This window comes from Triticum urartu, chromosome 3 (assembly GCF_003073215.2).
Source record: "Triticum urartu cultivar G1812 chromosome 3, Tu2.1, whole genome shotgun sequence".
Taxonomy (NCBI): Eukaryota; Viridiplantae; Streptophyta; class Magnoliopsida; order Poales; family Poaceae; genus Triticum; species Triticum urartu.
In genome coordinates this window covers 488,224,174-488,233,958 of record NC_053024.1, presented here as the reverse complement: position 1 = coordinate 488,233,958, position 9,785 = coordinate 488,224,174, and the positions used below count along the sequence as shown (strand labels likewise).

The following is a 9,785-nucleotide window of genomic DNA, read 5'->3' as shown; positions in this document are numbered from 1 at the left end:
AAGCCGGCTGAAGATCAGATGAGTATTTCAAGACCAATATTTTTGTTAAGCATTGGGAGCTGAATAAAATGAATTATTCTTCACAATACTTTTCTGTGAGAAACCAATGTCAGCAAATTGAGTATGAGGCTGGCCTATTGACCCGGTTTTTCCAGAAGAAGGAAATGACAAGGACTTAAGGATGATCAGGTGCCGGCTTACAAGAATTTTTTAACCCAGAGCACAACCTGTCAAATTTGTTTCTTGTGTTTATTTTGCAGGATTAGTTTAACATGGATAAATCAGAATTAAACTAGGGGCTAATGTCGGGGATATACCCCGTGGTGTAACTCGGCCGGACTTGGCAACTCACTAGTAACCCGCCCTGACTTGGTGACTCATTAAGTGACCCGTCCGGATCTCTCCACTCAATGATGACCCGGCCGAGCCAGGTGACTCATTGGTGACCCGGCAGGCGGGTCAGAGGAGCGACAAGACCCGGAGGCCCAGAAGGCAGTTCATGGAAGGCCGGCTCTCGTGTTATGGTGGGCCGGCTTAAGAAAAAGGCATAAGGAATATTCCCTTACAAAGGAATCAAGAATAGGACTCCACTTGTAATAGAGTAATCCTAATGCTACTAGGACTAGTCATGTAACCCGCCCCTTCATCTTATATAAGGGGGGCAGGGCTCCCCAAGAGGGACAGGTGACACAAGTTTGACAAGTTAGGGTTAGACAGACAAGTCTGTAACTGTCGATATAGAGCACCCTTGTAATCATGTTCATCATCATCAATATCAAAGAAGAAGGATGTAGGCTTTTACCTCCACCGTGACGGGCTGAACCTGGGTAAAAACATCGCGTCTCTCGCCCCACTCAACCCCTCTCAAGCTACCAGCTAGATGCGTTGGCCTCACGACTAAGTCCTGACACGAAGGACATCTGCCGTGACAATTCCACGACAGTGGTCGTTATATTTGAAAGAAATAATTGCACTCTCATGGTTCACTTATATCTTTTTAAGAGTTGATAATAGTAATGGCAATTAGTACAAGTTATGAATTTGGTCCTAATATGATATGTATTCAAGAGGGATATAATAAAAACTTTCATGTAGATCACCAAATATGATAAGTTTGATTCCTTGCAATAGTTTTGAGATATAAAGGTGGTAATACGTGGGTTGTGCTAGTGAGTAATTGTGCTTTAGTAAAAATATTGGTTTTAAGGTTTGTGATTCCCAAAGCATGCACGTATAGTCTCTCGTTACGCTAAGGAGTTGGACCATGATTTATTATTGATTGTCTTCCTTATGAGTGGCAGTCGGGGATGAGCGATGGTCTTTTCCTACCAATCTATCCCCCTAGGGGCATGCATAGTAGTACTTTGCTTCGATGGCTAATAAACTTTTGCAATAAGTATGTGAGTTCTTTATGACTAATGTGAGTTAATGGATTACACACACTCTCACCTTTCCGCAATTTGCTAGCCTCTTCGGTACGGTGCATTGCCCTTTCTCACCTTAAATGTGGTGCAAACTTCGTCGGTGCATCCAAACCGTGTGATATGATACACTCTATCACACATAAGCCTCCTTATATCTTCCTCATAACAGCCACCATACCTACCTATTATGGAATTTCCATAGCCATTCCGAGATATATTGCCATGCAACTTCCACCGTTCCGTTTTATTATGACAATATCATCATTGTCATATTGCTTTGCATAATCATATAGCTAACATAGTATTTGTGGCTCAGCCACCGTTCATTATTTTTTTATACATGTTACGCTAGATCATTGCACATCCGGTACACCGCTGGAGGATTTCATATAGATTCATATTTTGTTCTAGTATCGAGTTGTAATTTTTTTGAGTTGTAAGTAAATAGAAGTGTGATGATCATCCTATTCATTATTAGAGCATTGTCCCAAGTGAGGAAATACAAAAAATAGACCAAAAGGAGCCTATAAAAAGGCCAAAAAGAGCCCAACAAAAATAAGAAAAAAGGAAAAATAAAAAAATGGAAAAAATGAATGAGAGAAAAAGAGAGAAGGGGCAATGTTACTATCCTTTCCACACTTGTGCTTCAAAGTAGCACCATGTTTTTCATATAGAGATTCTTCTATTCTTTCATTTGCATATAACTAGTGGGAATTTTTTATTATAGAACTTGGCTTGTATATTTCAATGATGAGCTTCCTCAAATTCCCGGGGTCTTCATGAGCAAGCAAGTTGGATGCACACCCACATAGTTTTATTTTTTGAGCTTTCATACACTTATAGCTCTTAGTGCATCTGTTGCATGGCAATCCCTACTCCTTGCATTAACATCAATTGATGGGCATGTCCATATCCCGTTGATTAGCCTCGTTGATGTGAGACTTTCTCCTTTTTTGTATTCTCCATATTATCTCCATCAACATACTGTATTCCACTCATAGTGCTATATCCATGGCTTGCACTCATATATTGTGTGAGAGTTGAAAAAGCTGAAGCGCGTTAAAAAGTATGAAGCAATTGCTCAACTTGTCATCGGGGTTGTGCATGATAAATACTCCGTGTTAAGAAGATGGAGCATGACAAGACTATATGATTTTGTAGGGATAACATTCTCTAGCGTTCATATTTTGAAAGACATAATTGTTTATTGGTATGCCTTACTATTATTATTTTTATGTCAAACTATAGACTATTCGGATCTTAATATTCATGCCACAAAAGAGAGATTACATAATGAACATGTTAGGTAGCATTCCACATCAATTTTTTATCATTTACCTATTTGTTGGGGATATGACTATTGGGTTAACCCATCCAGGAGGGCCCGGGTTAAGTCCCTGGTGGTTTATCAAGACAAGGCCCATGAAGACGCTTAATGCGGTAGTCTATTATGCAGATGACAAAGCCCGGAGCCCAAAGGCGACTTAAGGCCCAAACAATTGTAAACCGTCATATGTATGTAACTTGTAGTATACGGCATGTGCAGTTAGTCATCGAGCCAGACACGTTGTTTATGAGCCGATCGAGACTCTGTAAACCGTTGGGCGTCAACCTGTGTATATAAAGGGATGACCCCACGGCAACTTAGGCAAGAAAGAAGAGATCGAAAGCTAGGTCAAGCGTATTCGCTCCCTGGTAATCGAGACTTAAGCAATACCACCTCAACTGGAGTAGGCATTTACCTTCACCGCAAGGGGTCGAACCAGTATAAATTCCTGTGTCCTTTGTCCCATTTAACCCCTTTAAGCTAACCTAGTGCGATGGCTCCATGACTAAGTCCTCAAACTAGGACATCTGCCGTGACAATTCCACGATAGTTGAAACCCACCATGGGGCCCGTGCATGGTGGTTTCGAGTTCTTACAGGGCAGCTTCGAAGGGATCAAAGGATACGCTGTGGGCCGGATGACCAAGAGTCATCGCGGCAAGCTCTACATCGACGACGCGGGCTGGGGCCCCGAGGCCGGATCAATCGAGTAGGGGTACCGGGTCCCCTTTGGCGGAATCCACATCTTCATCGGCAAGATCGGCGAACCGGGCCCTGAGCCGGACATTTGCATCGACATCGTCGAGACGGCTCAGCGAGCATGACCCGCCCGGGTTCAACCCGCCGTGAAGCGCGCCTTCATTCGGTTCATCCATGGGGCGAATTTCGAGGAAGGATCTATGTCTGGCGGTGAGACAGAGATTTGCTCTGATGGTGAATCGTCCACGGGTGAGACTACTTCGTTGTATCAACTGCAGGATGACATGCTTGGGGGCGGTTCCGATGGTGACAGTATTCTGGACCCCTGTGAGCTGCCGAACCAGGCCGCGATTTTCATGGCTGGTACACAACCAATGCAGAATTCTTGAATGCCAGCAGCAATGATTTCCGGGTCAGCAATGGTGACGGTGGCCGGGGCAGGAGGCCCCGCATGCCCGCCGGCTCAGGTCTTGTCCGACTTACGGGACACCTTGACAACATTGGTAAGAGCAGAAGTCAACCCGGCAGATCAGGATCAGCATAACACGGAAATTGCAAAACTACGGGATCAGATAACTCAAGCCAAGGAGGATCTGGCGGCTGAGGACGCGAGGATGACGGCGGAACGAGCTGTTCTCGATGCTCAGGCACAACAGATCCAGGCTGATTCCTTCCAGCTCTCGTTGGATCAGAACGCTTCGAACGACGTCATGAGGATAAGGCACCGGAGTCATCTGCTGTGACGCCCCAAGACCGACGCTCCAGATGCCTTCCATGGTTTCCGAGATTCGTCATGTGATTTGGTTGGTTCGTTGCATTCATCTTTGCATCATGTCATCATGCCATCATTTTTTTTTTCTGAAACTAACTGAAACTCACTTAAATAAATCGTGTGGATTTTCGATCCATTTAAATCGAGGGAAATTCACATGGTGAAATTCTCTTTATAACATATCTCCCAATGTGTATAGGGAGGTAAAATAAATATTCCATTATTTGGAATGCACCATAAACACTACATTTTAATTTCATGCCTTCCCTATCTTAATTCTTGGTCTCCGACTTGTCCTCTTATTGTTTTATCGTTTTATCAAGACTCTTCCTAGTTTTTCAACATTTCCGGGCACTTCAAAACCCTAGTACTAGTTCACACCATTTGATTAAATTCAAATGAGTTTGAATTTAAACTTTGCAATCTTGACCATTCCTACTTTTCCTCTTTTGTCAACCAGCAACTTTGTTTTGCCTCTTCCTCTTTCATTTCTCTCTGGTGCCATCCCTAGATCACGGGACGAGATCTCTTGTAAGTGGAGGAGAGTTGTAACGCCCCAAGACCGATGCTCCAGATGCCTTCCATGGTTTCCGAGATTCGTTGTGTGATTTGGTTGGTTCGTTGCATTCATCTTTGCATCATGTGCATTGCATCATGTCATCATGCCATCATTTTTTTTCTCAAACTAACTAAAACTCACTTAAATAAATCGTTTGGATCTTTGATCCATTTAAATCGAGGAAAATTCACATGGTGAAATTCTCTTTATAACATATGTCCCAATATGTATAGGGAGGTAAAATAAATATTCCATTATTTGGAATGCACCATAAAACACTACATTTTAATTTCATGCCTTCCCTATCTTAATTCTTGGTCTCTGACTTGTCCTCTTATTCTTTTATCGTTTTATCGAGACTCTTCCTAATTTTTCAACATTTCTGGGCACTTCAAAAAACCTAGTCCTAGTTCACACCATTTGCTTAAATTCAAATGAGTTTGAATTTAAACTTTGCAATCTTGACCATTCCTATTTTTCTCGAAGCAAGCACATTTTGTGAGTCCGAAAAAATTATCCACTTGCTCAAATTATTAGCCTAACCCTCTCTTTCTTTTTCTTTTCTCTAATTGCTTTTCTGTTAAAGAAAATTAGAGGGAGAGAGAAGAGAGCCAGCCCATCTATTTCGGCCCATCTGCACCTAGGCCAGCCTGCACACAATCCTAACCCTAGCTCGCACCCAGCGCCCCATCTCCCTCCCCGATCTCACCCTCTCCCTCTCATCCTCCCTCCAGCGCCGCCAGGAGAGGAGCGCCCGTGCCCGATGCCCTCTACGCCCGATCCCCTCACCCCTCGTGCCCCTGCCTTCCCCATGCCCATTCGCCTCCTCCCTCATGCACCCTGGACATCCTCCTGGGCCCCGCGCACCCCTGTGCTCACAAGCAGGGGACCCCGAGGACGCGAGCCACCCTCCTCTACCAACCTGCGTCGCCTCCTCCTTCCTCAGCGCCAAGCCGCCGCCGCGTCAAGTCCCCTGCGCCTCCGCTTGCCGGAGCCCTGTCCCTGACCCCCTGCGTTGCCTGCCGCTGCTGCCTTCTTCCAGCGTCACTGGAGCCGCCCAGGGAACCAATCCCCATGGCGTCGTCGTCTCAAGGCCACGCCGCCGGTGGGACCCTGCGCGCCCGTTCCCGCCGCCTCAAGCTCCGTGCTCCTTCCCCGTTGCACCTCCTCATGCCTCGTTCTGGCGTCATCCGCGATGTCCGATGACCACAGGCGCCAACCTCCGCCTTCTCCCTGGTCAAGTTGATGCCAGGGCCGACCCCAAGGCCTCCTCTGTCGTCGTCATCAGCCGCAGCCGCAGGTATGGCAGACCCGTGCCTACCATGGCCCTCCTCGTGCCGCCTTGCTGTAGTTCCCAAGCTCGGACCCCCACCTTCGAGCCGAGGCCTTTGTGCTGCTTCTTTTGAGTTCATGCCAAGTCTTGCAAGACCGGGGCCTCTTCGGCATGACCGTCGTTGCCTTCCGTTTCATCTTTGTCAAGTACCCATGGACGCCAAGTACCACGATGTCGATGCCCCTCAAGTTCGGCTACACGGAAACGCCAAGTACCCCTACGCGCGAAGACGCCAAGACCATTTCGGGATTCACCAAGTACCGCTACCGATGAATCGAACATCTACGAAAACGTGTACCACTACCATCACCGAGATCGCGAGAACCTCTACCGAGGACCTTGGAGCGCGTACGATGACTGTTGTCGAACACCCGTACCTCTACCGCTTCCCGAACATGAATGACTACTTCCACTACGACCGTCCCGAGAACGTCTACTTCCTTTACTTCCCTCGACGAACCCGAACCGTCGCGAACCGCACACTTCGAAGGTATAACCGCCGAGCCGATGACCCTGTGGATGAATGCTTGCGATGTACAACATGCACCCTTTTGTTTGCACCGTGTCCGAAGTGCCCTCATTTGCCTTGTCGTCGACACGTGGGAACCCGGTTATCGGGATCACCCCACCATCTTGCATGCCACGCTCACGCCACTTTTCCTTTTGCGCAGGTATCCCCATGAGCTACCGGAACCGATATGTTGCCGTGACATCATTTTCGGATTCGTTGCCGTGGCACCCTTTCTTTCCACCATGGTGACAAAGTGCTTCGTATCTCTTATGTCAACATTTTCATAATAAACAATAGCATAAAAACTTGCAAATGTCATCTGCATCATGATAACGACATCTAAAATGTTTAAATAGTTGTTTGCTTCAAATTTGCTATATATGACATGGGGATTTTCCAGAATTGTTGTTTGTTGTTTCCGGCCTCATTTAAACTTGCCTAAATAGTTAGTTTATATATGTTTTCACCTCTTGCCATGTTTAACAACATTTAATATTGTTGAGTAGCTAAATGGGAGTGAACTAAATAATTGAATGTGGTGTTTCGTCAATACGCAACTCGTTGCATATTGAGCTCCACTTAATTTGTAATATTGTTTGTTGCACTTTGCCATGCCATGCCTCTTAAACCGGACATGCATCATACTTGATTGTGCATCATGCCATGTTTATGCTTGGGTGTTTACCATGTTGTTTGCTTCTTTCCGGTGTTGCTTCTTCTTGTTAGTTCCGGTAATGTCACGTTTGTGAGGATCCGTTCGACTATGTCTGTTTGTCTTCTTCATGGACTCGTTCTTCTTCCTTGCGGGATTTCAGACAAGATGACCATTACCCTTGATATCACTTCTATCTTTGCTTGCTAGTAGTTCGCTCTATCGTTATGTCGCGCTACCTACCACTTATTTATCATGCCTCCCATATTGCCATGTCAAGCCTCTAACACACCTTCCTAGCAAACTGTTGTTTGGCTATGTTACCGCTTTTGCTTAGCCCCTCTTATAGTGTTGCTAGTTGCAGGGCCTTGTAGGTTGTTCCATGTTGGAACATGGATATGTTTGGGATATCATATTATCTATTGTTTAATTTAGTGCATCTATATACTTGGTAAAGGGTGGAAGGCTAGGCCTTATGCCTGGTGTTTTATTCCACTCTTCCCGCCCTAGTTTCTGTCATACTAGTGTTATGTTCCTTGATTTTGCGTTCCTAACGCGGTTGGGGTTATGGGACCCCCTTTACAATTTGCTTTGAATAAAACTCCTCCAGCAAGGCCCAACCTTGGTTTTATATTTTCCTAACAACCTATAACTTTTCCCTTGGGAGTAATTAACCCGAGGGTCATCTTTATTTTAACCCCCCGGGCCAGTGCTTCTCTAAGTGTTGGTCTGAACTAAGTAGACTGCGGGGCCACCTCGAGGAAACTTGAGGGCTGGTTTTACTCATAGGATGTCTCATCCGGTGTGCCCTGCGAACGAGATATGTGCAGCTCCTATCGGGATTTGTCGGCACATTTGGGAGGTTTTGCTGGTCTTGTTTTACCATTGTCGAAATGTCTTGTAACCGGGATGCCGAGTCTGATCGGGTTGTTCCGGGAGAAGGAATATCCTTCGTTGATCGTGAGAGCTTGTGATGGGCTAAGTTGGGACACCCCTGCAGGGTATAAACTTTTGAGAGCCGTGCCCACGGTTATGTGGTAGATGGGAATTTGTTAATATCCGGTTGTAGAGAACTTGACACTTGACTTAATTAAAATGAATCAACCACATGTGTAGCCGTGATGGTCTCTTTTCGGCGGAGTCCAGGAAGTGAACAAGGTTTTGGGTTATGTTTGAACATAAGTAGTTTCAGGATCACTTCCTGATCACCTCTAGCTTCATGACCATTGCGTAGCTTCTCATCTTATTCTTATTTGTGTATGTTAGCCACCATATTTTCTTAGCGCTTGCTGCAGCTCCACCTCACCACCTCATCCTACCCATAAGGTTAAATAGTCTTGATCTCGCGGGTTTTGAGATTGCTGAGTCCTCGTGACTCATAGATACTACCAAAACAGTTGCAGGTGCCGATGCCACCAGTGCAGGTAATGCTACCGAACTCAAGTGGGAGGTTCGACGAGGACCTTGGTCGTTACTACATGTCATTTCCTAGTGATCAGTAGTGGAGCCCAGTTGGGACGATCGGGGATCTAGCATTTGGGGTTGTCTTATTTTATTTTGGTTCCGTAGTAGGACCTTGATTGTACTCTGGATGATGTATGTTTAACTTGTTATTTGTGTGAAGTGGCGATTGTAAGCCAACTCTTTATCCCTTTCTTATTTAGTACATGGGATTGTGTGAAGTTTACCCCTCTTGTGACAAAACCACCATGCGGTTATGGCTCTAAGTCGTGCATCGAGACATGGGAGATATAGCTGCATCATGGGCATTACAAGTTGGTAATCAGAGCCATCCCCGACTTAGGAGCCCCCTGCTTGATCGAATCGCTGACGTTGTTGAGTCTAGAACAAAAATGTTTTGAGTCTTAGGATTATATATATCGGTGAGTAGTATTGTTTTTACTCTTAGTCCCTTCGTCGCTCTGGTGAGGCCTCCTGATGTAGATGTTTTGACTTTCCTCTCCTAAAATTTCACTAAATTTTTTTAGGATCACGCGGGTATCTTGGGATCGTTCTGATATTCTTGTGACGAGAACATTGTTCTTGGTGCCTCCTGACATTAAGTGGTTGTGGCAGTGTCCCGGGGAGTTGAGCTTTGAGGTGTTGTCGTCACAATTTTATCGTTGCAGTTCTGGAATACCTGAGTTCGCCGACATAGAAAATCTCTTTTATGCAGTTGTCGGTGAGATAACCTCGATGCCACCTAGTACTGGGGTGGGAGTTCGGGAGTATTGCCATAACTCGTATAACGGATGCTTTTCGAAGGTTGAGGTACACGATTTCCAGAGTTTTCTTGGTTATGTGTTGACGGATGGATACAACTGGATGTAGGGATTGTTTAGTTGGGTGAGATATATTGCTTCCCCTGTATCCCCAACACCAGATTGCATATCCAGAAAGTTTTGGGAGTTTTTAGGTGGGAATTCAAGTATCACGTAGGATATCTTTCCAACAGACACATGATACGATATGGGGTCTATCATATGTTTGTTCCGGCTTATTCCGCAAG

At 45.4% G+C, this 9,785-nt stretch overlaps 1 long non-coding RNA gene across 1 annotated transcript; it reads left to right on the top strand.

Moving 5' to 3' along the window:
• The first annotated feature begins 5,189 nt into the window (after positions 1–5,189).
• LOC125548539 lies at positions 5,190–7,024 on the top strand. Its single transcript, XR_007301113.1, has 2 exons — positions 5,190–6,603; positions 6,785–7,024. It is a non-coding gene; the product is annotated as an uncharacterized LOC125548539 (long non-coding RNA).
• The last annotated feature ends 2,761 nt before the right edge of the window (positions 7,025–9,785 follow it).